This window comes from Saccopteryx leptura, chromosome 4 (genome assembly GCF_036850995.1).
Source record: "Saccopteryx leptura isolate mSacLep1 chromosome 4, mSacLep1_pri_phased_curated, whole genome shotgun sequence".
Lineage (NCBI taxonomy): Eukaryota > Metazoa > Chordata > Mammalia > Chiroptera > Emballonuridae > Saccopteryx > Saccopteryx leptura.
The window spans coordinates 171,791,166-171,819,067 of record NC_089506.1 but is presented as its reverse complement, the minus strand read 5'-3'; the positions used below and the strand labels follow the sequence as shown (position 1 = coordinate 171,819,067).

The 27,902-nt window shown below is 38.3% G+C and overlaps 1 protein-coding gene across 4 annotated transcripts in view; it reads right to left on the bottom strand.

The window, feature by feature from the left end:
• Positions 1 to 27,902, bottom strand: part of KCNN2 (potassium calcium-activated channel subfamily N member 2) — a 543,720-nt gene that overhangs the window by 242,440 nt on the left and 273,378 nt on the right. Inside the window, exon 1 of one of the 4 annotated variants that reach the window (XM_066382034.1) lies at positions 19,541 to 19,754. The exons of the other annotated variants lie outside the window; for them this stretch is intronic. The gene's annotated coding sequence lies outside the window, so the exon portion shown is untranslated. Of the gene's footprint in view, positions 1 to 19,540; positions 19,755 to 27,902 lie in introns of those variants that run through there. 4 annotated transcript variants of the gene reach the window in all.

The following is a 27,902-nucleotide window of genomic DNA, read 5'->3' as shown; positions in this document are numbered from 1 at the left end:
AACCATCATGTAAACTATGGACTTTAATTAAAAATAATTTATTGATACATGTCTATCAATTGCAACAAATGCACATCACCAATGCAAAATGTTAGTAGGAAACTGTGTGCAGGGGGAGAGGGGGTATTTAGGAACAATATTTTCTGCTCAATTTTTCTATAAACATAAATCTTCCCTAAAAATAAAGTATATTAATTAAAAAAATTGTATGAGGCGGTGGCTCAAATCTATACAACAGGAATAACTACATAAATACTGTAGAAACAACACGTGATCCATGAAACTATTTCAGTGAGTGCTACACCCTGTGCAAAAGCTGTTTATCAAATGAGAAATAAAATGTCCAATTAAATTGAGTAAGTAGCTATCTGGTTATGTTAAAAACAATGCAAAACCTTTCAACTGAACAGTGATATTGGAAGAAGCCAAAAGCTTGTGCAATTATCTCTATTAAACAACCAGTGAGACTACTGGACTGATCTTTTCCCTGAGTAAATTTTAGGAAGTGTTTTTGGAAATGTTCCATGTTGTAAAATTAATAGGAGAGGCCACTGAGCTGCAAAAAACATGCTTCCAGAGTTGAAGACAGAAAATGGACATATACTAAATAGAGATGCCTTCTGCAAATGTATACATCCAAGAAGGAAGAAGAAATTCGAGTCGAAAGAGTCTGAGGGCAGACCTTCTTCTCCGATATCTTGCATATATAGCCCAAACCTCAGGGTCACCTTTCCAAGCTCCTGTGACCTGCTTCCCACTCCTGTGTAATACATCTCACCTTCAGATGAAGATTCATCCTGTTCACATTTCAGCATGTTTTATCATCACTGTAGCAGTTGTGCTGATGTAGGTTACCAGGAGAAGATTATAATGTAGGCCCTGTCCAGTTGGCTCAGGGGTAGAACATTGGCTTGGCAAGTGGAAGTCTTGGGTTTGTTTCCCAGGCAGGGCACACAGGAGAAATGACCATCTGCTTCTACACTCCTCCCCCTCCCGCTTCTCAAGCTCTCTTTCTCTCTCTTTCTCCTCTCTTTCTTCCCCTCCTGCAGCCATGGCTCAAACAGTGTGAGCAAGTTGTCCCCAGGCACTGAGGATGGCTCCATGACCTCACCTCAAGCACTAAAATAGCTCGATTACTGAGCAATGGAGCAGTGGCACCAGAAGGGCAGAGCATAGCCTGGTAGGGGGCTTGCCACGTGGATCCTAGTGGGGCACATGTGGGAGTCTGTCTGCCTTTTCACCCCTGTCACTTAGTAAATGAGATTATAATGTAATATTAGATTGGGCTTTTCTAATGGGTGTCTTTAACAGCTATACACATAAAAATGACTTAACCTCATATATCTAGAATTGTTAAGGCTTTGAAGAGTTCAGTTAATATTTTCAACTACAGCTGTTTTGTAGAGAGAGGTAATGACATGTTCCTTGGAATTAATTAGTTGCAGATTGTTGAAGCCCTTGGGAAGGTCCCCTTGTGAATGAGAAGGTCTACTTTAATTTAAAGAAATTGACAGCATTCAGTGTCCCAGCAGAAAAAAAACCAAAAGTTTTGTTTATTTCAGAATAAATGTTTGACTGATGAAGCTAACTAGGACTGATAGAGCAATGTAAGTGGAAATCAAATAAACAAAAACCACAGAAACATATAACAATTCAGGCTATTATCTTCTTTTCTACAGAGATCAAAACAAGATTCCAGAGAGGCAGGGTAGCTTATAAACATAATAGCAGCACAGCCAATCAGAAAAAAAAAATGTTTCTAGCACAAAATTTAACTAACCAGGCACTTTGCAATTACTGGTAACTTGGATTTTTCAGTCTCATCATAGATCTTCTTTGAGCTACATATGGTACTGAGAGAATCAGCCATGTTACATCACAATAACATTAAAGGCATCACTTTGAATAACACCACATAAAATAAACATTGCCTCAAAAACTGGGAGGTTGCTAGGGTATTATATGCAATCCTCTCCTGTTATATCTAATTTTTCCATTTATCCCTTCCTCAATCATTAGGGCTTATCCCTTACTGGAATTCACATGAGGATAGAGAATAGCTTACATACCTCTGCAAATATAAATTTTCCAGGGGTTCCATCCATTCTATCCTTAGAAGGCCATAGGTATTAGTGCTAAGAGTTTTGGACAGAGTCAGTTCTGGAAAAGGCCAGCACTTGGGTTCTTGACCATATGGGGGTTTGCACAGTACAGAAGATAGAATTAGGCTGGGTCCATGTGGACATTATAATTTTCCTCTTCCATTTCTCCAGAATGAATCAAGGGGAAAAAGGCTAACTGGCAAGCCAAATCAAATTATTTGAGTTATTTTAAGAAGAAGCAATTCATCACCTTAGTTGCCAAACATAAAAATGCCTGGACAGCCTGTTCAGAGAGCCAGCAGCAGGAAGAGGGGGGAGGCTGTGCCAGAGACTCCTGCTAGGAGGCACTGGGAGAGCTGGGGCAGCCCCCCTCCCATTAGTCAGCGTTTCAATGTCCCTCCTCCCCAGGAGCTTGAGGAAGCCAAGGGGATTTCTCAGCTACTGCCATTCCTACAGTGAGCTCCAGAGATCTTTCTTTCCATTCACTCTGTCCACTCTCTAGAGGTATAGCCTCAATTCACTGATATAAATAGGAATACATAACATCGGGAATAATTCATTGTGGGGTGTGGATTTTTCTGCCTTTCAATACTAATACTGTGTGTATTGCACTTCACAGAATCCAAAGCACTATTGCATTCATCTCGTTAAACAGGAGAGCGCTCTGTCAGATGGTATGACTTTTCTCATTTATAGACTAGGAACTGAGGCTCAGGGAAATTGTAACTGGCCCAACATATCAACATAATAAGTGGCAGAACTTGATATTGAAAATGAAGCCAAAGGTCTATTCCCAATCCCTGAGGAAAGACCCTATTAGCTTCAATAGAAGTAAACTAAGCAGCTAGTAAATATTTGGCCCTGGCTAGGTATTCTGCCTGCTTGACTCCCTGAATCTTGATAAGACAAAGTAGTAAAAGAAAAAAAAAATCTTTACATCAATGCAAGGCAAAAAGTGGATAGAAATGGTGTGAGAATAATTTTCCAGGAGAGAGGGAGTCTGCCAAAAACTGTGTAAATAGACTTTAAAAGAAAAAAATTAATTTTCATCCAACTATAAATGAAGAAGATGGTGCCAAGGAATGCTGGCCAGAGCAGCCTCTCTCACTGGATAGATTCCACACGGATACTCATGGCTATTAAACGGTTGAGCTTCTTATTTTATAAGTCAGTCATTGCTAATAGAGTCACTTTAATCCCTGGAATCCAAAGAGCATCTTTTTTCTACCACAAATGAGACAGTAAATAAAAGGGTACTTTATTTGCATGTATACCTCTTACTTCAATAACCATAAATATGCCTGGGCAAAGTCATTTCTAGTTAGTGCCCATATCTTTTAGGAGGACATTTAACAACGCCTAATGTTAAAAAAAAAAAAAAAGTACTTGATACAGAGACAAAAGGTCACTTTAAATAAAAGTCACTTAGGCTTAATGCTAATGTGACACTTTCAGCCAGTGATTGCCCACATTTATAGAAGGGCGAATTCTCAGCCAGAAAGTTTTCCTGTTGCCAAGCTTGTGTGAGGCAGGAACTTGTTACGTGGCAATGAAGAAAAGGAGACTTTGATTGATGAGCAACTCAAATATTACGATATATTGGAGCTTAGATAGTGCTGTCTGCACCTCATTTCCCGGCACACATTTGGCTCCAGGGCAAGGGAAATGAGTTTTGCTTTAAAGTCAGAGCATTTTAGTTGTCAGGTCACAGTTGATGAGCACAAACTTCTGTCTCACATATGTCACTTTGCCCTCTGCTTCCCACTGTGCATTATTAAACAGGTCAGTGCAATTTTATCTGCATTTTCATATGCCAACACTTTATAACTTGTTAATTTATGACCTATCCATGTTTATCATAGTCACAGTTGCATCTCTTATCTCTTCATAATTTTCTGATGATTTTCTCTGAAAGAATTTTAGTAAATAATCATTTAAAAAAAGAAATTAACCTCTGGAGTAGTTTAGTGAGGAAACTGTCCAATCCCCCTGGAAAATGAGTTTCAAAGAAAATGACATACTGTATACAGAGAGTATTGTGTTGATTATTCAAATAACACTTTGAGTTTTTTCTGGCCCTCAGTTTAATGCATTCTTAAACTTTTTTTTTTCCCCACAGAAGAAAGAAAATGAAACTTCTCACTTCCACACTGCGGAGCTGCTCTTCCACGAAGACGCTGAAAGGCAGCCTTGCGTTTGCACGCTCTTTCATTTATCACTTGGGGTGCTGTCACTGGAGCACTGTGCGGTTTGTTCATTATGGTGGGTCCTTTGTCTCTCCCTCCCTTTATCTCTTTCTTCTTTGTGTTAGTGAAACACAGGAGGACACATTGCCAAAGGGCAGAAAGGAGGACCTGACTAGTGAGAAAGTCTAAGGTGAATAAGTAAGATTTCTCAGAATGACACCAGTACGAAATGTTTGTGGTGCTCCTCGCAGTCTTCATTATTCATGCATTGAATTTACTGCTACTACCTCTACCTGGGGCCCTGTGCTGGTCACGGGCGCTTCATAGAACAGTCGCACAGGAATCCAGCGTTCAAGCTGCCCTCACTCTGGGAAGGGCACTGCCACACCCACGCGGCAATAATGTAAAACTTTGTGTTTTGAATGCTGGAGAAGAGGCGCAAAAAGTTTGAAGAGGAGGCGGTTTCTGTAACTTGAGAGGAACAGGAAAAGACTTCATGGAAGGGGTTGTATTTAGGTTGGGTCTTAAAGGATAGCAGGGTCGTCCTCTCCTCCTGAGGAGCCACTCCACCTCATATTTCCCAGTTCAAAACCCAACCTTTCCATTCAAAGTTTAGTTTGGACTCTAGCGCATTTGTAAAGCCATTCCTGATGCCACACCAGAAGTCGCTCATATTTTCTTTCCATTGTTTGAACCAGGAGTTACTTCGTACTTTTCTTGTCACATCTATCACATTCTTTCTGGTATTACAGTTGTCTGTGTAGATAGTAATTGTCTGTGTATATAATGCACATACAAGTCTGTCTACATAGTTCTTGTCTCTACTAGACAGCTAGTTATTCCCAGCTTCCCAGGTCCCTGTTAGCACCTAGCCTGGTAGCTATCATAGGTCCCACATGGGCCTCTGACAAACAAATGAATGATTTCATTTACCCTTCCCTTTATTAGGTCCACTGACCTGTGGTATCAATTGCCTGCCCTTTTTACAAAGGATTAATCCAAGCAATTGTTACCCCATCATTCCTAATAGTGGACAAAATACATTAAGAAGCTTCAACTATACACAATAAAAGTTGGAATCAAAGAATGAGGCTGTATTTGCATGTTGCTTTCTTATGGGAATATATATAATTCAGGAACAAAATCTAATGTACAATCCTTCATTTATTATTACACTGCCTCTCATGAGTTATCAAGCTGAAAGCTTAACTTGGCTTTCATGATTGAGTCTAGTTGTGCTGTGTTATGTTATGTTATGTTATGTTATGTTATGTTATGTTATATACCCAGATTTTAAATTTGAATTCCTATTATCCTCTGAAACATACTGTTACAGTTTTGTCCTCCTCAGAGAAAACTCTGGCCCATATAAACATAAAGCTCTCAAATGTGTATAAATGAATGAGTATAATTGCTGACATGCCCCAAATTAAATGTATTTGCAGCTAGTTCATTAATAGTAAGAAAATAAATCAGACAGCAACATTAGATTTTTAACTCCTTTGGGCCTATACCAAGTGTTGGAATTTAACATTCTAGTTTCTTTAATCTGGACTCCTGGGGTAAAGCTGGCTATAAAATTACCAAATCCTTTGACAAAGAATTGTTAGAAAATGAAAAAAAAATTTTTATCAATTATAATTATGAGCAAAATGTCAGGTTCTGCTTCAGAAATAATTTAGCATCTGGTTTTGCTTTTATAAATCAATATAAGAAGTAAAGAAATAGGAATTCATTTGTTTTTTATTTAGTCAAAATCATCCATCCGTCCACCCACCAACCCACCTACCTGCCCACCCATCCTGATGTAAGCCATTGACGTGTGCTCTCTTAGTGGTTTAGATAACTATTGTGCAATGTTTCATATCCTTTCAGCCCTGACTCTTCCTAAAGCCATGATCATGACTGCCTGTTGTGTACTTATCCCTGAGCAACTTGACACACGCTAAGACAATGCCTCCACTGTGCTCTTGCTTCTTATTCTGGAGGTTCTCTGATACCAGCATTTGGGATATTTGTGGAAACATACTTGATACACAGATATAACCTAGAATATCAAGAGAGTTAATGTCCATGTAGATACTCTTAACAAATACAGGCTCAAGCATCAGTCATTTGCAATGTGATCAGCTTGATAGTGCAGTCTCATAGTCTTTCTCTCATTTTCTATTCTTTCCCCAATTCCCTCACTTCTGCTCTTGCTCTCCAGGATAACTTCTCAAATAAACAACCTGCATAGAAGTCTTCATCTCAAGCTGGGCTCTCAGTGGAACCAAGGATAAAATGTTTGATACAAAGACTGACTATAGAAAGATATTATGATGGGATATTAGAACTGGGTCACTTACCAGTCAAATAGCAGTAAGGACCCACTGTTGGTGGTAAGTGGGGTGATGAGTAAACAAGTGTGGTACCCACAGAGTCCACTGATTTCACTGCTGGCTCGTGGACCCTGCATTTGAGTGTCTTTCTCCTGGATCTCAGCTTCTACTCTATGCATTTTGACCCTACTGAGGCTTTATTTAAGATCTAATTTAAGACTCCTCCTTTTCTGATTAAGGCCTCATTTTATATGTGAGTACCTGGTGGGCACTTTGGCTCAACTCTTGAAATCCACCAGAACCATGCGGCCCAGTTTCTTTTGGAATCAGACTGTTTCTACTGAATCTATACTGTTTAGCCTTTGGTCCGAATTTTTGAAATCAAACTGTCTTTAGTGAAACTTGGCTGTTATCTGTCTTGTAGGCTATTTCTGATTTGTGAAAACTAAGACCCTAGTTATCTAAATACTTTGAGGGTATCATCCTTTCAAAGACCCTGGCTGATTTTATGCCTGGAAAATAGCAATCCCTCTTAATGCACATTTCTAATTAAATGGACTGATATGGCCAAATGTAATTTAGAATACAAATGGTCAATATTAGGAACTCTTGAACTCCGCAAACTCACTTTTCTAAAAACTGAATTGGACAAATAGTTCTGAAACTGTCAAAACTGCATGGAACACCTACATTGATTAGGATTTTGATGCTTCCAAACATTACCAGGAGTTTAAATTGCCTGTTTCCAGACTGAAAATTTAAAATGAACTGAAACAAACACTTAAAGAAAGACAAAATGGTTCTTCACGTCTATGCTCCTCTCCCTGGTTCTTTGTCTCGGACTCTGCCTCCAGAGACGTCTTGCTCTTCCTCTGAACCTATCAGAACCTGTTCCTTTAAAATTAAGCCTTCTGAAAAATCAAAAGGCTAAATACCTAACTTCTTATATTCCCTGGACTAAAGCTGAATTGTGAGTCATAGTGAAAGTTTTTCCCAAAGTAACTGAAGATCTCTACAGATTTACTGAGGAATTTGAAACTTAGTTATCCAAATTTGTCAGTCTGGTTTCTCTGATTTATTGAATATATCCATTAGTTTATGTGCTTATTGGTGAAGGTTAGGCTCAGCCTTGGATGAGCACTGTTGAATAGGAGAATCCTGAAATGTCTTCAAGGTTACAACCAGGAGATTATCCCACTGACGTAGTACATATTTAGGATTGGGAATCCCTGGCTTCATCCAGCAAATCCCGGGGCTTTCCCATTCTGCCCACTAGAGCAAAGTTCATGCCTGCTCACAAAAGTCTGATGAAGCTATTCATGACTGCTATAGTGAACTTCAGGCTGTTTTCCAAAAAAATTCTGGTCTTTCTTCACATGTTGATTCCACTGAGTAGTAGCTTTTAACTCTTTGTTTACTAACGACTGAACTGAGACATTTATTTTTTAGTTAAAAGGATTACAATGGAGCCTGACCAGGCAGTGGCACAGTGGATAGAGCATTGGAGACTGGGACGTGGAAGACCCAGGTTCGAGAACCTGAGGTCACCAGCTTGAGCGTGGACTCATCTGGTTTGAGCAAGGCTCACCAGCTTGCGCCCAAGGTCGCTGGCCTGAGCAAGGGGTCACTCGGTCTGCTGTAGCCTCCTGGTCAAGGCACATATGAGAAAACAATCAGTGAACAACTAAGGTGCCGCAACAAAGAATTGATGTTTCTCATCTCTTTCCGTTCCCGTCTATTCGTCCCTATCTGTCCCTCTCTCTGTCTCTGTCACACACACACACACCACACACTACACACACACACACACACACACACACACACACCACACACACCACACACACACACACACACACACACGGATCACAATGGAATAGGAGACCATGTCCACTCTAGATTTGGTCAATTTGGCGAATCAGTTTGCTTGTACCCTTGATGAGTCACCTAAAAGAAAAAACCACTAAAATTCTTAATTTTCAACTCCGACAGATAAATGACCCTATAAGAAACCAAAAAAACCTCCTAATTTTTTTTGCTATTATTGCAAAGAGCCAGGACATTGGAAAAGAGATTTTCACAAACATAAGCTCTTTAGGGACCCTCAGCTGTCTAACCAGCCTTTCCAAAGTCCTCCTGACTCTCAGAGATGGGGAACCAAAGAACTACAAGCTTCTCCCAGCTCTCCCTCCCACTTGGCTTACGGGAACCATTCTCCAGTTTGGGAAGGCATCTCTCTCTCCCTGTCCTTTATTGCCGCCTAAGCCACACTCTCCATGTCCAACCTCGCTACTATAAAGCAGGCCCTGCCTCAAAGTACCAGAACAGTTCAAACAGTGGGGATCTCTAATAAACCTCAACAGATTCCTGTCTCTGAACCTGTTTCTTTTTGGGGGGCCCTTTGAGAGATACTCAGCATTTTTTCCTTAATTCCTCCATCCTTATTCATTTATTAGGCAGACACTTCTTAAAAAAAGAATATTACTGAGATTTATTTCTTCCAAAAGTGAGAAATAATTCTATCATTTGAAAGTAGCCAACAAAACAGTAAACCAGGCAAATTAAAGGATCCTTCAACATCTTTTTGTTTTTGCTCCATTTCTGATGGCACTGTAGCTAAATCTGGGAGGACTGGTCATTTGTCCCTATTGGTTCAGCTACCCTCTGCTTTATGGGCAAATCACCTAAACCTGGCAGAATACACAGTTTACTTTCTATCAAGATTCAAACAGATCCCTCAAAACTCTTTCCTAGAGTCAAGCCACACCCCATAAAAAAGAGACCCTTTAAGGTATAAGGCCCATAATGGAAGATTATAATACTCAGGGCCTCATTATCCCTCACACTAGTACCTATAATATTTTAATATTACCGGTGAGAAAGCCCATGGGCAAAGGGTGCAGGTTCATCCAGGATGTCCCAGCAACAGATAACATTGTTACCCCTTGGCATCCTGTTGTTCCTCACCCTCACAGTCTGCTAACATCCACCCAGCAAGAAGTACCTTCTTTACTAGAACAGATTTATGCTGTATGTTCTTCAGCACTCCAGTTTATGGAGCTCGCTAATACCTTCGTGCCTTCACTTGAGATTCCCATGGACAATAATACCTCAGGGTTTTGTTTTGTTTTTATATTTTTATTTTATTTATTCATTTTTAGAGAGGAGAGAGAGAAGGGGGGAAGAGCTGGAAGCATCAACTCCCATATGTGCCTTGACCAGGCAAGCCAAGGGTTTTGAACCGGCGACCTCAGCATTTCCAGGTCAACGCTTTATCCACTGCGCCACCACAGGTCAGGCATACCTCAGGGTTTTACTGAGAGCCCTTCTTATTTCCCACAAATCCTGAAGGCTGATCTAGATGATAACAAAGTCCTCAGGGGTTCTACTTTGTTGCAGTAAGTGATCAACTTGCTTCTTTGTTCTTCTTCCCAAGTCTTACAGGGGGACAGCGTCTACTTGCTAAAGCTCTTAGCTAGGGGTCCCCAAACTGGCCCGTGGGCCGCATGTGGCCCCCTGAGGCCATTTATCTGGCCCCCGCCACACTTCTGGAAGGGACACCTCTTTCATTGGTAGACATTAACCATCTCATTACCCAAAAGCAGGCCCATAGTTCCCATTGAAATACTGGTCAGTTGTTGATTTAAATTTACTTGTTCTTTATTTTAAATATTGTATTTGTTCCCATTTTGTTTTTTTACTTTAAAATAAGATATGTGCAGTGTGCATAGGAATTTGTTCATAGTTTTTTTTTTTATAGTCTGGCCCTCCAATGGTCTGAGGGACAGTGAACTGGCCCCCTGTGTAAAAGTTTGGGGACCCCTGCTCTTAGCCTTTAAGGGAAATAAGGTCACCAAGGAAAAACTGCAGTTTGCCCAAACCCTAAGATCTACATTTAGTGCATCTGATGTGAGAACAAGGGCTACACTTAGGTCCAGAGAAGCTTCATGGTGTTCTAAGTTTTCCAAAACCCCAAAATACGCATAAACTGTGAGGTTTTATTGGAGAACTAGTTGGTTATTGCCAACTTGGATACTAACTCTCTCTCTTATGGCCAAACCTCCATAGGTTTTAACTGAAGAACAATGCAATTTTATGGGAAGAACGGGACAACATAGCCTTAAAACCTAATGGAGAGTTGAATGAGCCCACCTGCTTTTCAACATCCCAATGATCAGATTCTCCTTTTCCTTTTTGTAAATGAAAAAGAATGCACTCACTCCCAAACATGGGGACCACCATTGACTCATACAGTAATATAGCTAGCAATTAAACCCTTCGTGACACAGAAATACCCCTCTTGTTCTAAGAGCCATTACCATCACTGTCCTTTTGGTTAAGGCCCATGAGGAAGTTGTTGTGGGATCCCCTTCACTATCTTTGTACCCTGTGCAGTAAAAGCCCTCTTGAATTCTCATCGCACTCAACATTTTTCAGCCAGCCATCTCATCCTCTATGAAATCCTTTCGTTAGTCATTCCTGACATAACTCTTTCATGTTGTAATAACCTTAACCCTGCTGCTCTTCTCCCCGCATGAACCCCTCAGGACTGCTTAAAAGTACGAATCACTTTCTAATCCCATGTGATGATCTGCAGGAATTCCTCTGAGTAATGCTGACTTCTCATGGTTCACTGATAGTTCTTATTTAAAAGGTGACAATGGCAAATATTGTGCAAATATTGATGTTATGTAATATCAACACCCTTTGATGTAATTAAAGCGGAACCTTTGCCTTTGGCTCTGTGGCCCAAAAAGCTGAATCATACAAGCTCACACAGGCCTGCACCCTAGCCAAGGGCAAAGCTTTCATCATTTATACTGATAGTAAATATGCTTTCAGAGTAGCTCCTGGTTTGGGGATGTTGTTGAAACAATGAGGCTTCTTTACTTCCAGTGAAAATTAAATTTTAAATGGCTAGAGTATTCAGAAATTATTGGATGCTATAATTTTTACCTGATGTTTCAGCTATTATTAAGATTCTAGGAAAGTCTAAATTTGACTCTCTAGAAGCAAACGGAAAACATCTTTATGACACTTCTGTAAAAATGCTGCCCTTACAGGAACCAACAGTGGTCAAACCCCTGCCATGGTCCAAATGAATAGCTCCCCAAACAATAACTTAGAAAAATGGCTAGAGAAGGGCAAGATCCACAGCAATACTATAATAGTAGGGGATTTTAATACCCCACTAATGAAGTGTAGAAAAGAAAGGCTTTTAAACATGAATAATTTTTGGCAAACTTACATTCTCTAAAACAAAGAGAGTTTAGCAGAACTTACTTTTTCTGAAAGTAAGTTACTCCCTCTTGGCCTTGAGGCTGGTTTCCCAGACTGTGTGGCCTTGGACTAGCTTTGTGAAGTAGCAGGTGTTCTCAGAATGTTTCTTCCTAAATTAACCCTATAGATAAACATTGTAAGAAAGCTTGTTTCACTGCTTTGTTTTACTGTTATGCTTTCTTCCCTCCCCATTCCTCAATCATTATGTAATTCTCCCTATAAAACCTAACTACAAACTGTGTTCAGGGCTGCATTGATTTGAATGACTTAGGATTCCATGCGGTACACGTAGCTGGCTGATTAAAAACTTCTAATGTCTTAATTTGGCTAATTGACTGATTGTGTGGTAAGATATCTTATCTCGCTGTTCCAATACAACACTAATATCAATGAATAGATTTCCCAGAGAGGAAATTAACAAAGAAACAGTGGCCTTAAATGACATACTAGATCCCTGGTCAGCAAACTGCAGCTTGTGAGCCACATGTGGCTCTTTGGCCCCTTGAGTGTGGCTCTTCCACAAAACACCATGTGCAGGTGCTACCTTGATAAGGAATGTACCTACCTATATAATTTAAGTTTAAAAAATTTGGCTCTCAAAAGAAATTTCAATCATTGTACTGTTGATATTTGGCTCTGCTGACTAATGAGTTTGCTGACCACTGCACTAGATCAACTGGATTTAATAGATATCTTCAGAACCTTTCACCCCAAAGCAGCAGAATATACATTCTTTTCAAGTGCTCATGGTACATTATCTAGGATAGACCACATGTTAGGACACAAAACGAGTCTCAATAAATTTAAGAAGACTGAAATCATATCAAGTCTCTTCTTTGATCACAATGGCATGAAACTACAAATCAACTACCATAGAAAAACTGAAAAACATGCAAACACTTGGAGGCTAAATAGCATGTGATTAAATAGTGAATGGGTTAACCACATGATCAAGAAAAAAATCAAGGCCCTGGCCAGTTGGCTCAGTGGTAGAGCGTCAGCCTGGCGTGCGGAAGTCCTAGGTTCGATTCCCGCCCAGGGCACACAGGAGAAGCGCCCATCTGCTTCTCCACCCCTCCCCCTCTCCTTCCTCTCTGTCTCTCTTTTCCCCTCCCACAGCCAAGGCTCCATTGGAGCAAAGATAGCCTGGGCATTGGGGATGGCTCCTTGGCCTCTGCCCCAGGTGCTGGAGTGGCTCTGGTTGCAACAGAGCAATGCCTCATAGGGGCAGAGCATCGCCCCTGGTGGGCGTGCTGGGTGGATCCCGGTCGGGCGCATGCGAGAGTCTGTCTGACTGTCTCTCCCCGTTTCCAGCTTTGGAAAAATACAAAAAAAAAAAAAAAAAAAAAAAAAAAGAAAGAAATCAAAAACTTTCTTGAAACAAATGAAAATGAACATACAACAACCCAAAACCTATGGGACACAGCAAAAGCAGTTCTGAGAGGGAAGTTCATAGCATTACAGGCATACCTTAAGAAGCAAGAAAAGCTCAAATAAACAACTTAACCCTACATCTAAAAGAACTAGAAAAAGAACAACAAATAAAGCCCAGATGAAGGAGAAAGAAAGAAATAATAAATATTAAAGTGGAAATATATTACATAGAGGACAAAAAAATATATAAATAAATAAAATACATAAGATCAATGAAACCAAGAGCTGGTTCTTTGAAAAGGTAAACAAGATTGATGAACCTTTATTTAACTAGACTCACCAAGAAAAAAAGAGAGAGGACTCAAATAAATAAAATTAGAAGTGAAAGTGGAGAAGTAACAACTGACATCACAGAAATACAGAGAATTGTAGAAAAATACTATCAAGATCTGTATGCCAAAAAGTGGACAGCCTAGGCAAAATGGATAAATTCCTAGAAACATATAATCTTCCAAAACTCAATCTGGAAGAACCAGAAAACCTAAACAGACTGATGACAACAAATGAAATTGAAACAGTTACCAAAAAACTCCCAACAAACAAAAGTCCTGGACTAGATGGCTTCACAAGCAAATTTTAACAAATATTCAAAGAAGAATTAACACCTATCCTTCTCAAAAATTCAAGAGGAGGAAAGATTTCCAATCTCCTTTTATGAGGCAAGCATTATCCTCATTCCAAAACCAGGTAAAGACACTACAAAGAAAGAAAACTATAGGTCAATATCACTGATGAACTTAGAAGCTAAAGTTCTCAACAAAATATTAGCAAACAAGATCCAACAATATATGAAAAAAATCATATATCATGATCAAGTGGGATTTATTCTGCGGGGGCAAGGCTGGTACAATATTTTCACATCAATCAATGTGATTCATCACATAAACAAAAGGAAAGATAAAAATCATATGATAATATCAATAGATGCAGAAAAAGCATTTGATAAAATCCAGCACCCATTAATGATCAAAACTCTCAGCAAAGTGGGAATACAGGGAACATACCTCAACATGATAAAGGCCATCTATGACAAACCCACGGCCAACATTATACTCAATGGGAAAAAATTGAAAGCAATTCCCTTATGATCAGGAACAAGACAGGGATGCCCCGTTTCACCACTCTTATTCAACATAGTTCTGGAAGTTCTAGCCACAGCAATGAGAAAAAAAGAAATAAAAGGCATCTGAATTGGAAAAGAAGAAGTAAAACTATCATTATTTGCTGATGACATGATACTGTACATAGAAAACTCTAAGTCTCAGTCAAAAACTACTAAATAAATTCAGCAAGGTGGCAGGATATAAAATTAATATTCAGAAATCAGTGGCATTTTTCTACACCAACAATAAACTGAAAGAGAAATTAAGGAAACAATCCTTTTCATTATTCCAACAAAAAAATAAAGTAGGAGTAAATTTTACCAAGGAGGTAAAAGACTTGTACTTGGAAAATTATAAAACATCAATAAAAGAAATCAAGGAAGATACAAACAAGTGGAAGCATATACCAAGTTCATGGATAAAAAGAATAAACATCATAAAATATCTATATTACCGATAGCAATCTATAAATTCAATGCAATTCCTCTGAAAATACCAATGGCATACTTCAAAGATATAGAACACATATTCCAAAAATTTATATGGAACCAAAAAGGAACACAAATAGCCTAAGCAATATTGAAAATGAAGAATAAAGTGGGAGGTATCACACTTCCTGATATCAAGATATACTACAAGGCCATTGTTCTCAAAACAGCTTGGTACTGGCATAAGAACAGGCATATAGATCAATGGAACAGAAGAGAGAACCCAGAAATAAACCAAATTTAAACGCCTTTAAATAAACCCAAATAAACGCCTTTATGGTCAATTGATATTTGACAAAGGAGGTAAGAGCATACAATGGAGTTAAGACAATCTCTTTAATAAATGGCGTTGGGAAAATTGGACAGGTACATGCAAAAAATTGAAACTAGACCACCAACTTACAGTATTCACAATAATAAACTTAAAATGGATAAAAGACTAAAAAGTCATAAAACCATAAACATCTTAGAAGAAAGCAGGTAGTAAACTCTTCAATATCTCTCATACAATATTTTTGCTGATTCATCTCCATGGGCAAGTGAAATAAAAGACAGGATGAACAAATGGGACTCTATCGAAATAAAAAGGTTTTGCACAGCAAAAGACACCATGAACAAAATAAAAAGACAACCCACACAATGGGAGAACATAGTCACCAATACTTCTTATAAGGGGTTAATAGGCAAAATTTATAAAGAACTTTTAATACTCAACACCAGGAAGGTAAACAATTCAATTAAAAAATGGGCAAAAAAACCTGAATAGACACTTCTCCAAAGAGGACATACAAATGGCTAATAGGCATATGAAAAAATGTTCTATGTCACTAAGCATCAGATAAATGCAAATTAAAAGCACAATGAGATACTACCTCACACCTATCAGAATGGCGCTCATTAACAAAACAAGACACAATAAGTGCTGACGAGGGTGTGGAGAAAAGGGAATCCTTCTGTACTGCTGGTGGGAATGCAGACTGGTGCAGCCATTGTGAAGAACTGTATCAGGGGTTTCTTTAAAAAATTAAAAATGGAACTGCCTTTTGAACCAGCTATCCCACTTTTAGGAATATATCCTAAGAATACAAAATCACTGATTCAAAAGAAGATATGCACCCTTATGTTAATTGCAGCATTGTTTACAATAGCCAAGACCTGGAAACAGTCCAAGTGTCCGTCAGTGGACAAGTGGATTAAAAATCAGTGGTACATATACACAATGGAATACTACGCAGCCACGAAAAAGAAGGAAATTTTACCTTTTGTGACAGCATGGATGGACCTGGATATTATTAAGTTAAGTGAAATAAGCCAGGCAGAGAAAAAAAATATCATATGATCTCACTTATATGTGACATCTAATGAACAAAGTGAACTGAGGAACGGAATAGAGACAGAGACGGGGTCACAGGAACTAGAGAGACAGCAGTCACAGGGAAGGAGGATGAAGGAATGGAATCAAAGAAGGTAAAGGGATTAGTGAAATTACATATACATAACACAGAGATATAGATAACAGGACAGCAAATCCTAGAGGGAAGGGGTGAGGGAGTTAGGAAGGGGAAAAAAAGGGGTATAAAAAAGGGACACGGGTGGGTGGTGAGAGAGTTATATTCAGTGGGACACTTGAATCCATGTAAACACAATAAATTAAAATTAATAAAAATAAAAAAAGAAGTAAGTTGACATGTGTATGCAAAATTCAAATCTTTCTTATATTTGTCATTTGGATACCTAACTACATTTGACAAACTGATTAAAAAGTATAATTGCCACTTGTTTCAAGGAAATAAAATACTGTTTTCTGTACTCACTCACACACAATAAAAATGGCTAGAGAAGCTCAACATTTGGCCTCAGAGAAGGACAAACAAGATTGAACAACCATTGCTTGATAAAATGAAAAACCTCTGGATTGGGCCAAATAATACCTCAGTCCTACGAAAGACTCTAAAATTCCCACTACTAATATTGTACATACATTAACTGCTAACCAACCCTTGTGTTGCCAGACCCTAGGGAATAGACTCTGGAATTCACACACACATCTAAAGAAAGCACTCAACCCTAAGCAGACCTGCAACCCATCAAATGACCTGAAGGTGAAGATTCCCTGAAATTGAAGCAGATGACACCTGATAAGACAGCTTTCCTAAGATGTTCTTACTTGCACTTAGGACAGGCACTTAGGACAGGGTTAAAATTCACAGAAGTCTCTCTTCTATTTGGACTATTAACTGACTCTGGATTCTTATTCACTTCATAGAGTCTGAATTTGTAAGCTATAGGCTGCATTATTGATAAGACATTTTGTTCCAAAGAGTTTCTTCTGCAATAACAACACTGTTTAATTGCTTCATGTTTTATCCTGCATTGTGTCTTGCTAGAGAACTTAATTCTTTTGGTTCTGAGTGTACCTTCTTCATATTTACTATCCTAACATAAAGGCTTTAGATGGGAGATGTCAGCACAATAGGCTTTCAATCTGTGCACTTTCCCTCCCATGTGAGATACAATGGTAGGAAAAGTCCTTTCTGGTATTAAAGGGCAAAATGACCACTGAATTTGGAAAAAAACTGACCATTGATCAGTAATGCTTTTGGAGAACAATCTTGATCACAAGTAGAGAAATGTGAAAATTAATAAACAGACCCTTCATTTAAAATGGAGTCAGGAGGTTAGAAGAGAAAAATATCAAGCATGTGTCACTCCACACACACTATTGACCCCAACAGCAAGAGACTATACTTTGCATCTGCAACAGGAAATGATACTAATTTACTACCTCAGCCAAGAAGGTAGGGAAAAAAAAGGATTCCTCCTTGCCCTGTAACAGTTCAGCCAATGGGAGACTCCCATAGCTCAGCCAATGAAAAGTCACTATCCTTTGAACTTCCAGTTTTCTCCAATGGACTCTTCATTTACAACGGTTTCTTCCAAGTCCATAAAAAAGGGTTCTTCTCATTTGTTTCTTTTGACTAACACATGGTTTGTTATTAGACCCCCAGTCTTGAATAGCAATTCTTTGTTTTTCTGGAATAAACCCATTTTGCTGGAGAAATTTCTGGTAATCTATTTAAGGCCAATACACTAAAAAACAGACATAGCACTTAGTGGGTCTCATTGGATTTTGAAGCTACTCTATATAGCTTTTGGCATGATATTCAGCCCTTATAGTTAATCGCCCACCCAATCCCTAACTTCTAGCTCAAGGGAATCTATGGCTCATGAGCCAGATGTGGCTCTTTTGATGGCAGCATCTGGCTCGCAGACAAATCTTTAATAAAAAAATAATAACGTTAAAAATATAAAACATTCTCATCTATTACAATCCATTCATTTCCTACTGCTCATGTTCATGGTTGTGGGTGGCTGGAGCCAATCACAGCTGTCCTCCGGGACAACACCAAACTTTTATTGGATAATGTGTAATGTACACGGGTCATTGTATGGCTCTCATGGAATTACGTTTTAAAATATCTGGCGTTCATGGCTATCTCAGCCAAAAAGCTTCCCAACCCCTGCTCTAGCTGTATAGCTGTCCTGGTTGTCATTCTTCATCACTTTATTTTTCCTAATGTTATGGTGATTTCTTCTTTCACTAAAGTATAAAATGGTATTTGGTCTTAGCTTCCTCAAACTGTCTGAAAGATTGGTTCTATTGATAGTCCAATTCCTCCCTTTTTGCTATTGACCTCTGAAAGTCAGTCTTCTATTTCCCCCATTCTCTGACCAACCCTTCTCCCTCTAGGCATCCTCTTCATTGAGCTAAAATACCTAGAAGCTTAGTCCTCAGCCCAACTCTATTTTCTAACTGTAGTTTCCTTCCTGAGTAATTTTATTCAAAATGAACTATATAGCAGTGCTTGGCACCATTTCTCATTACTTTCTTGTTTATGTAAATGACTCTTAAGTCATATCTCAGCCAAAACTTTTTCCAAGGGCAAGGCACAATTTTCCATCCACCAGAAGACAGCTCTGCTTATGTGTTCAATTGATACCTCAAAATCTAGACATCAGATATATAATACATCAGCTTTCCTTCTGAATTTGCTTTCTATAATGGCTTCTACTCCACTGAATAATAATATGTTCTATCAACTTGTCATTCTACCTCTTAAATATTTTTTCTACCTACTTGCATTCTAACTCAGTTAAGTTCTTATTTCTTAACAGGATCTATTGCAATAAGCTTTTAATTGGTCCTCTTGACACTGAACATTGACTACAAGATTAATTTTCTTAAGGTACTGCCACTCTTTCTTGCAATGATTCAGCAGTTTCTGATTCTCAGGTTTAAGTTCTTTGTTTTAGCATTCAAGCTGTGGGCCCTGCCTGCCTTTATAAACTTATTTTTACCAATTTCCCTTTATAAACTTTACTTTAACAGAAACTTGGGGTGTGTGTTTAAGCAGAAACCACAGGGCCTTAAAACCAAGCAAATCTGTGTTCAAACTACAGTTCTTCAAATAAGTGACTGGGGATCTTGGGCCCTTACAAAATGACCATAATGTTCAGTTTTTTACATCTAGAAAATAGTATAATTAATTACCATAAAGCTTTGCTGAGAAAGTGAAATTGATATATACAAAACAGCAGTAAAGGAGCAATGAATACTGTTTTACTCACCTCTTCTTCCTTTATATCTACGTCCCAAGATTTTCAGAAGCAGGACAGGTTACCAAAAGCCAACTTGTCCAATAGCCAGTATGCCAAATTTAATTGACTTTTTGGCAAACTGAATTCAGCACATTGGTATATATCCAAGCCTACTGCCTCTATGCTTTACTGAGATTGTTATATTAGCCTGCCTGTCCTTATCTATGGAACCTCTCTGGTCCTTGCAATCAGAGAGAAGTCTCCTCTCTTACATTCAAACTTCCACAGAGGCTTGACTCTGTTATCCTTTATCTTCTGAGTCTAACCAATGTGCCCCTGAAATGCAGAGTGGCACATGCTAGTGGCAGTTTTATTACCAAGCTGACTCAGAGACACCTTGTTCCAAACCCAGGCTTGGTTGTAAATAGTCTGCAATGACCTCATGCCAAAATTCACCAAATAGTCGACAATGTTTTGCTTCCATCTAATTGCCTCAGAACTCTCAGGTGCAAGGGTGGAATCAGAGGTCTGAGAAAGTCTCCTCTAATTTTCCTTTTTCTCAGAGAACTGCAACATAAGATAAATGCAATATAATTCTATTTGCGTATTGTCATTTATCTTGTCTTCTTTTCTTTTGCCAACCATCTGATCTCATTTTTCTAATTACTTTCAAAACATCAATAACCATCACTTCCTTTTATTTCTTCCATTATAACTAATATTCCAGTCATTTTAGCTCTACTATTAAAGAAGCTCCTTATAATTAGAGACCTTATGTTAATATATTTGGTCTGCAGCATCATCTACCTAATATGGTTCTTTGAATGTAGTAGGTTCTAAATGAATACTTTTGGAATGAACAAAGGTTCATTATTTTGCGTTAGATATGATAGGGTATAATAAAGAAATAAAAACAGGATCTCAATCTGCAAGAAATTTACCTTTTCAGTGGAGACATACACAACTTAAAAAATAAACTATTTATAACTATGCTGGATCATACATGATTACAAACAAGTTGAATTGTAGAAAAAGGAGGTACTGTGGAAGACATCATCTCCCAGCTAAGAGTATTTTCACTTAGCAGACTGCCTTCTATATGAGGTTCTCACGGACACTTTTCGGTTCTAAGGAAGGTAGAATCATATACTGGAAAGAGACTTCTTTGAAGTTAGACAGATGTGGATTGTAATATTTTTCTGATGCCACTTAATACTGGGTATCAGTATTTTCCTATCTAAAGTAAAAATGGTAACTCATACATCACAATAATTTTTTGAAGAGAGTGTTAGAGATAATATATATATAATATTTTATATTTTCTAGTGACTTAAAAAAACTTTAGGTGTTACATTGCTATAGTCAATAAGTGAATTTGGTCTCATCCCAGCATCAAAATGTCTTAGCCTATGGGCTCAAATCTGCCCAGAGCTGAGTGGATCAGTCTACCCTCTTTGTAAGTTTCTATGGAGTAACTTCTTAGTCTCGATGTTGAATATAGGACTCAGAGTCCTATCGGGCTGGGAAGGGCTGACTGCAGCCAATGCCCAGTTGTGTCAGTTTAGCTCCAGCACAGGCCTTCTCTTGTTGCTCAGTGCAGGTGTCTTAGGAGGAATACTGTGGAAAAAATACATGGTGTAACACCTCTCAGAGAGGGGGCCACCAAATAGACCAGAGGGACAAGCCTATGTACAGCTACTGACAGGGTATTCCATGGCACCGGCATTAGAGTAAAAAGAGATTATGCGAGGTTTTTGTAACTGGAAAAAAGGCTTGAGAAATACCCTATGTCTGCTCATTCTTATCAGACATAGAATGAGGGTAATGACAATATGGAAATTTCCCTTCTGCTGTTGGGTAATTCTCATCATAATGAGAGTAGCTGCACAATTTTATATAATTTTCTCATTTAATCCTTAGTGAGATAAGGTTTTTCACCCCCGTTTTACAGGAGAGGAAACAGAAAAGTTAAATAAATATCCAAGATTATAGGGCTAAGAAACAATGCAGCTGTAATTCAAACTCCAGGAACCAGTAAGAACAGTTTCTGGCAGAAGATACTCATTAGAGAACTTATTTGCATGGTAATGTAAGAACTCTCAAGAACAGTCCACAGATTCTAGTTTGAAAACAAAGTATATAAGTAAAAATAAATAAAATACTAATCTATGAAACCAAAATTTTACTTTTTGAAAAGATTTTCCATTGTGAACCATCACTAAAAATAAGATAATTACTATACAGTTATATATACATATATATTTTATATTACCATGTAAAGGAAAATGAACAAAGACCTCTTGTGACCCCTACAGTGAGAGACTGCTACAATCCAATGCGGTCATGTAAACAGTACTGGCTAACCACCTGCAGCATGAAATTTAAGGAAGTTAAGTGAGCAAATACTTTCTGAAGTTGATGAGAACTATGTGAAGTAATATTACAGAAGAATGTCTATGTCCCTCCAAAATTCATATGTTGAAATCTAACTCTCAATATGGTGGTATTCGAAGGTGGGACCACTGGGAAGTGCCTAGGTCATAAGAGTGGGGCCCTCCTGAAAGGGGTTACTGCCCTTATTTTTAAAAAATGTCCTCAGAACTTGGGTTCCTCTGACTGAAGAATGCCCTTAATTTCTGTAATTTATAAACCACTTAGTCTGATATTTTGTCATACCAGCCCAAAGGGCATAAGACAAGTGCCTTCTTGAGGGAAATGACATTTGTAATCAATAATCACAGCTACAGATATGTGGATCAGCTCCTGCCTGAGTTTGCTGAAGAAGTATCTCATTGTAGAATACATTCAACCACATCATTTATCAAAACAAAGGCAAACAACCCATAATACTCCATTTCTCTTTTTTGTTTCTTCTTATCAAACTTCTACTCACTCTTTAAGAATCAGCTCATTGGTACATAAAGACACATGCAACCCCATGTTCACTGCAGCATTGTTCACAGTGGCCAAGACATGTAAACAACCAAAAAGCCCTTTAATAGATGAATGGATAAAGAAGATGCGGTACATATATTCTTTGGAATACTACTCAGCCATAAGAAATGATGACATCGGATCATTTACAACAAAATGGGTGGATCTTGATAACATTATACGGAGTGAAATAAGTAAATCAGAAAAAAACTAAGAACTCCATGATTCCATACATAGGTGGGACATAAAAACGAGACTAAGAGACATGGACAAGAGTGTGGTGGTTACGGGGGGGGGGAGATGGAGGGAGAGGGGGAGGGAAGGGACACAAAGAAAACCAGATAGAAGGTGACAGAGGACAATTTGACTTTGGGTGACGGGTATGCAACACAATTGAATGACAAGATAACTTGGAGATGTTTTTGTTGAACATATGTACCCTGATTTATTAATGTCACCCCATTAAGATTAATAAAAATTTATTTCAAAAAATCAGCTCAAGTCCCACTACTTCCAGGAATAATATCTGATTTGCCCTGCTAGAACTCTTTTCTCAGATCCCCTGTAGTGATTAAGGTCTGCGTGATTCCAGCATTTATTATATTATGGCAGAAGGCAATGTTGTGAAATATTCCTCAGTTCCTTTGGTTTAAGTCTGTATTTTACCCTAAAGCCCTTCTGCAACTAAAACTAGACTGGGAGGCTAAGGTCTATAGCCTCAAGGAAGAAGAGAGAGAAAAGAACTCAGTGAGAACAGAGAGCTTGTTTCCAGGCTTTTGAATTCCAAAATAGACTTTAAAAAATTTCTAGTATAGACCTGCAATTTTCAACCATTTTCATCTCATGGCACACAAAAACTAATTACTAAAATTCTGAAGCACACCCCAAAAAATTTTTTTTCTGATCTGAAAAAAATAGATATAATATTAACTTATATAAAAAAATTAATAGTAATTACCTACCCTTCACTCCAAAGTGACTTTTAAAAAATCAGGTGCCTATACTTGTATAAGGATTTCTGTTACCAAGAATTAACCAGACATAAACTTACTATGTGGTAGGATCAGTAAGATGAAATCTATTATATGACCTATATATGTATGGTTCAAGACAGGGCATTCACACCAGATGGCTATTGTTGTGTTGGCTATTATCATTTTTTTATTTGACAATCTAAGGGAAAAGAGATCAGTATCCCTGACTAAATAGTCATGTATTGGATATTTTAAAAATTGTTGCCTCACACTGGTTAAAAATTGCTGGTATAGACCAGTGATTTTTCACCCAGCACTAGTCTGTTGAAAACCACTGATATATACAATATAGTCCTGAAAGTCACTTTTAAATGCATGGGGCTGTGTAAGAGAGTAAAAAAGTTTTGGGAATTTCAAAAATTTTGAAAACCAAGAGCCAAAGCTGAAGGAAGAAGTCATAAAGCTTAAGTGGAAAAATTAATTATTAGAGAAGAAATTAATGGTGTTGTAGAAAGGGGAAGAAATATTGAGTATGAAGAGAGTAGGAGGGTTGAGTACTGGGGATGGGGTGGACAATAAAACCTCATTTGGGGATGAACCACCACCAGGCTTTCAAGGAAACCTAAAACCCTATAGTGAGGGTTACTTTCCAACATGGCCCTGTGAATAGAGGAATAATTTAGTGTGGTAAATGACTGAGTAGGTCTGGACATGGCTTTACAAAGTCCCAAACAAAGTATGTACTTGGGTTGTCATCACTTCCTCAAAGGGGCAACAAAGTGGCAGAGTATTAAATGGAAGGCTCCAAATGGTGAAGTTGAAACAGAGTCCATGGACCTCATGACTGGAGGCACTGGCAAGACCAGAGACACCGACTATGGTCCCAGGGAACAGTGACAGAACCCCATGAGAAAGGCACTCTCTTAGTGGTGGTCAGTGATGACAGAAGACAGATATCACAGCTTTCCTAGAGGATGGTAGGACATATTAGTGCTCATCCTCTCTGAATTTGAACTGAAGCCTGAGGAAAAGCAACAGAAGGAAAGGGAAAAGAGAAAACTTTTATGAGCTGGCTTCATGCTTTTCGCTTATTTTTTTAATATTTAGAAATGGGAAATAAGCAAATTTTGATGACACTCTGAAACACACTCAAGATAACTTATCTATCTTGGCTCAGTAATTGATTCAGGAATGAGAAAAAAACAAAACTCAGGCTTAAGCCACTGTGTGATGTTCTCCTAGCCAAAGTGATTGGTTCAGGAATAACTATGTGAGCTAAGTTGTTCCAGTCAGGACATCTGCGTACGTGTGAATGAGGAGGGCTATAGTCTTGGTTGCTGCTGACAAATACAGAGGAAGCGGGCTTAAGATAAAACTAGCCTCATGGTCTATTGGCCACTAATCATCAGAGAAATGCAAACTAAAACCACAATGAGATATCACCTCACACCTGTCAAATGGCTATCATGAATAAATCAACAAACAAGTGTTGGGGTGGATGTGGAGAAAATGGAATCCTCGTGAACTATTGGTGGCAATGCAGATTAGTGCAGCCCCTGTGAGAAGCATTATAGAGTTACCTCAAAATATTAAAAATGGAAGTGCCTTATGACCCAGCAATTCCACTTCTGGAATTATATCAAAAGAAACCCAAAACACTAATTCAAAAGAATATATGCACCCCTATGTTCATTGCAGTGTTATTTACAATAGTCAAGATTTAGGAGCAGCCCAAGTGCCCATCAGGAGATGAGTGTTGTGGTACATTTACACAGTGGAATACTACATCACCATAAAAAAGAAGGAAATTTTACCTTTTGCAATAGCATGGATGGACTGGAGAGTGTTATACTAAGTGAAATAAGTCAGCTAGGGAAAGAAAAATACACCGTTTACAAAAATTAGGGGATCAGGGAACGTGCAGACACTCCAGTACTATCAGCCTTTTGTACAGTACATTTTCACCAATGAAATAAAAGTTGATTTTGCAACTCATTTGCATAATCAAACAACTTTCTTTGACTTGTCGTTTACTTTTCTGATATTCTTATTTAATAAAAAAAATCTAAATTTTTTTTAATCATTTCATATTCATTTTAAAATATCCGCTAATTTTTGTGAGCAGGATATATGATTTCACTAAAATATATGGAATCTAGTGAACAAAATAAACAAACAAAACAGAAACAGACTCCATAGATACAGGGAACAGACTGACAGCTGTTAGAGGTGATGGGGTTTGGGGGCTGGGTGAATAAAAGTAAAGGGATTAAGCAAAGGAAAGAAAACTTATAGACGCAGACAATAGGATGATGACTACAAAAGGAAAAGGGGAGTGGGGGAGGTAAGAGAGGGTAGAGGGGAGGTAAATGGTGATGGAAGGACACTTGACTTGGGGTGGTGAACACACAATACATTATGCTGATGATATATTATAGAATTGTACCCCTAAAACCAGGGGTCCCCAAACTTTTTACACAGGGGACCAGTTCACTGTCCCTCAGACTGTTGGAGGGCCGGACTATAAAAAAAACTATGAACAAATTCCTATGCACACTGCACATATCTTATTTTAAAGTAAAAAAACAAAACGGGAACAAACACAATATTTAAAATAAAGAACAAGTAAATTTAAATCAACAAACTGACCAATATTTCAATGGGAACTATGCTCCTCTCACTGACCACCAATGAAAGAGGTGCCCTTCCAGAAGTGTGGCGGGGGCCGGATAAATGGCCTCAGGGGGCCGCATGTGGCCCGCGGGCCGTAGTTTGGGGACCCCTGCCTAAAACCTATATAACTTTATTATTCAATGACACCATAATACATTAAAAATAATCTCATGAAAGCAGAGATAGAAAGAGCAAGAAAACAATATAAAAAAGTATGAGACAATAGAAAGAAGGGAGGAAAGGAGGAAAGGAGAAAGGAAGAGAGGAAGGGGGTGGGGCAGGAGGGATGAGATTCTTGATGATATCATTAAGCTATTAACCTTTACCTTCTGGATTGATTACTAAAAAATTCCCTCTATCTGATATTCAGGTTTTATCAGCTACTTCTGATACTTACACATGAAAGCATTCTAATTTATAATGATACTGATCAAATGTGGCTTGGTTAAATTCTTGCTAACTTATTACAGAAATTCCTCATGAAAAACACTGTACACCTGATCTGAGTCCTCCAAAGAGAGGTATCACACATTATAAAGAACTTAGGCACTGTCGTTCTTCAGGTGACATTTTAGTTTATATATGGCATATTCAAATTAAAGAATTTCGGAAAACAAAATTTAAAAGAGGACAGAATAATTGAACCATGATCTTACTACTTAAGAGCAACTTCTGGGCACATTTTGGTTTCTTTGATTCTTAGTTTCTATTCAGGATTATTTATTTTACAATATTTGTGCTGATATTTTACATCATCATTTTTTTTATTCTGGTTTATTCACTTAATATATAATTTCAAAGATAAGTTTCATGACCCTTATGCCTGGACCTGTTAAGGGCAAGGTTCACCTAAAAAACTGACCCGAATTCAGATTTGCTCCCCTGGTGACCACTTAGGATGGTGGCAGGATTGCTGTAGCTGGTAAGCCTGTGGGCCCTGGTCTTTGTGAAGGTGGATGGCCAGGGAAGCTTGGTCCTCTCACTGTGAATACTTGTGTTTCTTACCCAGCAGAACCATTTCTATGCAGCTAGTTGGATCTTTTGCCCACATTAAAGAACCTGTACTCTTTGCCCATGTCTACTAGCTTCTTTCCCTGAGTTTGTTGTGACAAGTGCACAGTCATGATGATATTAACAGCAGTTAGCATGTAGTACTGACTCTCTGCCGGGTCCTAATCAGCAATTGACACACACTAACTTCTAACCTTCATGGTTATTCTAGAAAGCACTTATTTTCTTATGGTTTTATCACTCCAATTTTACATATCAGGAAACTGATACAAGGGAGTTTCAGCAATCTGGCCAAGTACATAATGTATGTTCATACCACTGGGCAGACATGCCTTACGTGTGATATACTGCACAATTACTTGAACATTTTTTATGTTGTTACAAACAATATATATATTATTTTAATGAGAAAATAAATATTACTTTCTTATATAACACAACCACTATTATACAACATTAAGATTATTTTACTTTTTAACTTCATAATAGTCTTGTGGTGAATATATTTGCATAGAAGATATTTCTGTATTTTATATTTCTTTTATAAAGATAATTTTATTTTTTAAAAATTTTTCTTTTAGATTTTTATTTATTCATTTTAGAGAGAGGAGACACAGAGAGAGACAGAGAGAGAAGAGGGAGGAGCAGAAAGCATCAACTCTCACACGTGCCTTGACTAGGTAAGCCTGGGGTTTTGAACCAGCAACCTCAGCATTCCAGGTTGATGCTTATACCCACTGCTCCACCACAGGTCAGGCCTGTATTTTATATTTTCTTAGGAAACATGCTCAAGTGGAACT